This window comes from Triticum dicoccoides, chromosome 6B (genome assembly GCF_002162155.2).
Source record: "Triticum dicoccoides isolate Atlit2015 ecotype Zavitan chromosome 6B, WEW_v2.0, whole genome shotgun sequence".
NCBI lineage: Eukaryota > Viridiplantae > Streptophyta > Magnoliopsida > Poales > Poaceae > Triticum > Triticum dicoccoides.
The window spans coordinates 68778873-68785467 of record NC_041391.1 but is presented as its reverse complement, the minus strand read 5'-3'; positions in this window follow the sequence as shown (position 1 = coordinate 68785467).

Sequence of the window (6595 nt, the reverse complement as noted above, 5' to 3'; positions counted from 1 at the left end):
GTTCCAGTCGACTACGATGCGCCTACAGTGATTTCATAAAATCTCAAAATGTTATGCCGGCTTAGTCTCTCAAAGGTGCTCATAGGTGTAGGGTGTGTGTGCTTTCACAGGGATAAGTGTATACTGTGTTTAAAAAATTTATAAAAGCAAAAGAAAATTACAAAAGACATTTTTTCTACAAAGACTATAACTACATGACATGTCTCCTCGTCCTCCTTGATGTGTATCAATTTGTGTCCAGTCAGGTGGTCGGTTCCTCCGCGCCCCATGGGAGACCTCACATCTTTTGCACTTAGCTTTAAGCACGTTGACACACCCTCCACAACTATTTCTTCATCGAAGTAGTCCTAGCACGAGCTTTTGTGACTAACACCTGCATTAGGATCATCCATGTTTGAGTGCGGAAAATTAGAGCGGGTTTGAGTGTGAGAAATGAGAGGGGTGGGAAGCCCATTTTATAGCAAAAAACTGACATTTTTTAAATGAGCCAGTGCGTTGGGCACGTTCGGCTCTAATGCCTCAAAAAATGCATAGAAAATTGAAAAATTGAGGGGGAAAACACAAATTTTGAAATGTGGTACCTGAGAAGGCACGATTTTGACGCTTGGAGCGCAAATAGATGATTTCAAGCTCAAAATTTGATGGGGAATAGACAAATTCGGGGCTAGGAGACGCAAAGGAGGCTACAACAACTTGCAAAACATCGAATCCATGGATCAAATCCAACCAAAACTCATAAGAACCAACAAATCAGTCGAAATCGGGTATGGTATTTTTGTGGGGATTTATGAATTAGGAGAAAAAATATCCAAAACAAGGCTACAAAAGTAAGGGGACTCCAAATCGTGGCAACCTTGTTCATGATACCAAATGATGTAGGTCCAAGCCTTATTCTATACAATCTTCATGAATAAGAGGCGGGTTGGGTGGATTCATGAAGAACACAAGGGAAATTCACAAGAAAACACAAGAGAGAACACTCTATTGGACAAGATCCACACCAAGTATCCTTCAAACCACAAGCTAAGTGATAGACCTCAAGCATTCAACAATAACAAAGGAAAGTAAGATACAAAGGTAGCTCTTACCCAAGTATTAGGACAAGGATGGCTTTAATTCCATGGAGTCTTACCTTCAAGTGGAGGTTTTGGTACTCCTATGGAGCCATCCCCTCAAGAGGAGGTCTTCGTCTACATGATGGAGTAATCCCACAAGGGGAGGTACATGAGTACAACTCTATGGTATGAGTTCTATCTTAGCTAACCCATATAATGGAGGAGGAGGGATATATAAGTCCAAGGTATGAAGGGGTAAGTGGGGGATGAATGGTAAAGTTACATGGGCGTCGGCAATTCCTGCTCACAGGTGCACACCCAGACGGTCCGGTCTGAGGGACCAGATAGTCGGGCTGACCGGACTGTTTGGTCCCTCTGCTGAGACTGTCTGGTCAGTCTAAAGAGCTTCGGGTGTGGCTCTAGCAAGGACGACAGTCCAGTGGTGCAACTTTTGCACACCTTCTTCATTGCTTCGGCTTCTTCTGCTTCTTCTGCTGCTTCCATGCTCCCCTCTTGGATGGTGTCATCGTACCCTTGTGCTTGCACTCCTTCTCGATACGTGTGACTTGATTGCTTGTATCTGCGTTGGTATTTCCCCAAAGAGGAGAGGATGATGTAGCACAACAACGTAAGTATTTCCCCCAGTTATGAAACCAAGGTTATCAATCTAGTAGGAGGAACAATCAACACTATGTAAACAATACTTGCACACAAATAACAAATACTTGCAACCCAACGCGTAAGAGGGGTTGTCAATCCCTTGAAGGTAGTAAAATATGAAATAGATAGATTGATAGATGCAAATAAAATAAAGGCAAATAAAACTTAGTGAGATATTTTTGGGTTTTTGATAATATAGATCTGAAACAAAAGAGGCAAATAAATTGGAAACACAAATGGCAATATAGATCTGAAAATATATGATAGGAAATAGACCCTGGGGCCTATATTTCACTAGTGGCTTCTCTCATGAAAATAGCATACGATGGGTAAACAAATTATTGTTGGGCAATTGATAGAAGAGCAAATAATTATGACGATATCCAAGACAATGAGCAATAAGAACGATGACATGATGCAGACAAGATCTATTCATGTAGGAATAGACCCCATAGTTTTATCCTTAATAGCATGATACATGCGTGCCTCGCTACCCCTTCTGTCACTGGGTGAGGAAACCACAAGATCGAACCCATCACAAAGCACCTCTTCCCATTGGAAGATAAATCATCAAGTTGGCCAAACAAAACCGAAATATCAAAGAAGAAATACGATGCTATAATAATCATGTATGGATATGAATAGATCTGATCATAAACTCACAATTCATTGGATCCCAACAAACACACCGCAAAAAGTCATTACATCAAATAGATCTCCAAGAATATCGAAGGAGAACATTATATTGAGAATCAAAAAGAGAGAAAAAGCCATCTAGCTACTGCCTACAGACCCGTAGGTCTGTGATGAACTACTCACGCATCATCGGAGGAGCACCATTGAGGATGATGAACCCCTCCGTGATCGTGTTCCCCTCCGACAAAGTGCCAAAATAGGGATCTAGATTGGATCTCATGGTTCTGGAAACCGCGGCTGCTGGAATTGTGTTTCGTCGACTCCCCTAGGGTTTCTGAAATATTTGGGTATTTATAGAGCTGAGAGGCGGTGGAAAGGACCTCCGTGGGACCCCCCCCCCACCCATTAGGGCGCGCCCAGGTGGGTGGTGGGCCCCACGGGCCCCCCCCTCGTGCACTTCCTTGGCTCCCAAGTTGTCTTCTAGGCATAAAAAATCTCCAAAAAGTCTCATGGCATTTGGACTTCATTTGGTATTGATATTCTGCGAAGTAAAAACAACAACTGGCACCGGACAGTATGTCAATAGGTTAGTCCAAAAAAATGATATAAAGTTGCTATAAAATGAATGTAAAACATCTAAGGATGATAATATAACAGCATGGAATAATGAAAATTTATAGATACGTTGGAGACGTGTTAGCATCCCCAAGCTTAATTCTTACTCATCCTCGAGTAGGTAAATGATAAAAACAGAATTTTTGATGTGGAATGCTGCCTAACATGTTCATCGCATATTCTTTTCTTTTGTAGCATGGACATTTGGACTTTTAGGCGATTCAAAGCAATAGTCTATATTTAACATGAAGACTTCAATACTCAAGCATATCAACAAGCAACCATGTCTTTCAAAATATCAACACTAAAGAAAGTTATCCCTAGCCCATCATGCTCAATCATTGACCCATTCATGAAACACACTCGAATATTAGCTACATCCAGTGCACAAGTATGATCATAATGCTCCTAGTTGGTGCTTTATAAGATAAGATGGAGACTCAAAATTAAAATTGCATAAATTAAATAGATAGGCCCTTCGCAGAGGGAAGTAGCGATTTGTAGAGGTGCCAGAGCTCAAAGCTTAAATTGAGAGACAAAAATATTTTGAGAGGCATGTTTTTCCCATCAACGAAATTGACCGAGTAATTTCCAATACTTTCCATGCTAGATACATCATAGGCGGTTCTCAAACATAAAATAAAGTTTATTCCTTTTTCTACCATTCTTTCACACTCCATGGCTAGCCATATCCACGGGTGTCTTCCATACCAACACTTTCCAAGGAATTTATTATTTGGAAACATAAAGTAAATTTCCTTTTTATTTCAAGACTGGGCATCCCTATTACCGCCACACTCTCGTGCAATGACAAGTGAACAAACACTCATCTTGAGAATAGCACATCTAGCATGGAAAAATATTGGCCACTGATGTATACTATGCAAATTTATTCTTGTAGACTCGTGTTGGGCCTCCAAGCGCAGAGTTTTGTAGGACAGTAGCAATTTTCCTCAAGTGGATGACCTAAGGTTTATCAATCCGTGGGAGGCGTAGGATGAAGATGGTCTCTCTCAAACAACCCTGCAACCAAATACAAGAAATCTCTTATGTCCCAACATACCCAATACAATGGAAATTTGTATAGGTGCACTAGTTCGGTGAAGAGATGGTGATAAAAGTGTAATATGGATGGTAGAAATATATTTTTATAATCTGAATAAATAAAAAAAGCAAGGTAGCAATCGATAAAGGTGAGCACAGATGGTATTGCAATGCTTGAAGACAAGGCCTAGGGTTCATACTTTTGCTAGTGCAATCTCTCAACAATGCTAATATAATTGGATCAAATAACCATCCCTCAACATGCGATGAAGAATCACTCCAAAGTTCTTATCTAATGGAGAACATAAGAAGAAATTGTTTGTAGGGTACGAAACCACACCTTAAAGTTATTCTTTCTGTTCGAGCTATTCAAGAGTTCGTACTAAAATAACGCAAAGTTATTCTTTCCGTTCGATCTATCCAAGAGTTCGTACTAAAATCAATGTTCAAGAAATTGTTAACTGGTAGCTGCTCGGTCGCTTTAGGAGTAGCGATTAATCGGTGAATTGGCCTATTAATGTTGGAGAACATTGCAGAAAATTAAAATTTTTCCTACGGTTTCACCAAGATCCATCTATGAGTTCATCTAAGCAACGAGTCAAGGGAGTGAGTTTGCATCTACATACCACTTGTAGATCGCGTACGGAAGCGTTTGAGGGAACGATGATGATGGAGTCGTACTCGCCGTGATTCAGATCACCGATGACCAAGTGCTGAACGGACAGCACCTCCGCGTTCAACACACGTACGGTACGGGCGACGTCTCCTCCTTCTTGATCCAGCAAGGGGGAAGGAGAGGTTGAGGAAGAAGGCTCCAGCAGTAGCACGACGGTGTGATGATGGTGGAGAGGTAGTACTCCGACAGGGCTTCACCAAGCACACAACGGAGGACGAGAGGTGTTGGGGAGGGGAGGGGCTGCGCCTTGGCTTGGGTGTTCAGCCCTCCCCTCACCCCTCTATTTATAGGGGAAGGGGCAAGGGGGGCCGGTCCCTCTAGATGGGATCTAGAGGGGGGGCGGCGGCCAGGGAGGGGGGACTTGCCCCCCAAGCAAAGGGGGCGCCTCCTCTAGGGTTCCCCCCCAACCCTAGGTGCATGGGCCCAAGGGGGGGGGGCGCCCAGCCCTCCAGGGGCTGGCTCCTGCCTCACGCGGCCCATGTGCCCCCCCGGGAGGGGTGGCCCCTCCCGGTGGACCCCCGGAACCCTTCCGGTGGCCCCGGTACAATACCGATATGCCCCTGAAACCTTTCGGTGTCCGTATGACAACTTCCCATATATAAATCTTTACCTCCGGAGCATTCCGGAACTCCTCGTGACGTCCAGGATCTCATCCGGGACTCCAAAAAACTTTCGGTAATCACATACAAGTCTTCCTAATAACCCTAGCGTCGCCGAACCTTAAGTGTGTAGACCCTACGGGTTCGAGAGACACGCAGACATGACCGAGACGGCTCTCTGGTCAATAACCAACAACGGGATCTGGATACCCATGTTGGCTCCCACATGCTCCTCGATGATGTCATCGGATGAACCACAATGTCGAGGATTCAATCAACCCCATATACAATTCCCTTTGTCAATCGGTATGTTACTTTGCCCGAGACTCGATCGTCGGTATCCCAATACCTCGTTCAGTCTCGTTACCGGCAAGTCACTTTACTTGTACCGTAATGCATGATCCGTGACCAAACACTTGGTCACTTTGAGCTCATTATGATGATGCACTACCGAGTGGGCCCAGTGATACCTCTCTGTCATACGGAGTGACAAATCCCAGTCTCGATCCGTGTCAACCCAACAGACACTTTCGAAGATACCTATAATGCACCTTTATAGTCACCCAGTTACGTTGCGACGTTTGGTACACCCAAAGCACTCCTACGGTATCCGGGAGTTACACGATCTCATGGTCTAAGGAAGAGATACTTGACATTGGAAAAGCTCTAGCAAAACGAACTACACGATCTTGTGCTATGCTTAGGATTGGGTCTTGTCCATCACACCATTCTCCTAATGATGTGATCTCGTTGTCAACGACATCTAATGTCCATAGTCAGAAAACCATGACTATCTATTGACCAACGAGCTAGTCAACTAGAGGCTTACTAGGGACGTATTGTGGTCTATGTATTCACACGTGTATTATGATTTCCGGATAATACAATTATAGCATGAATAAAAGAAAATTATCATGAACAAGGAAATATAATAATAATGCTTTTATTATTGCCTCTAGGGCATATTTCCAACAGTCTCCCACTTGCACTAGAGTAAATAATCTAGTTACATTGTGATGAATCGAACACCCAGAGAGTACTGGTGTTGATCATGTTTTGCTCGCGAGAGAGGTTTAGTCAACGGATCTGCGACATTCAGATCCGTATGTCCTTTGCAAATATCTATGTCTCCATCTTGAACATTTTCACGGATGGAGTTGAAACGACGCTTGATGTGCCTGGTCTTCTTGTGAAACCTGGGCTCCTTGGCAAGGGCAATAGCTCCAGTGTTGTCACAGAAGAGTTTGATCGGCCCCGACGCATTGGGTATGACTCCTAGGTCGGTGATGAACTCCTTCACCCAAATAGCT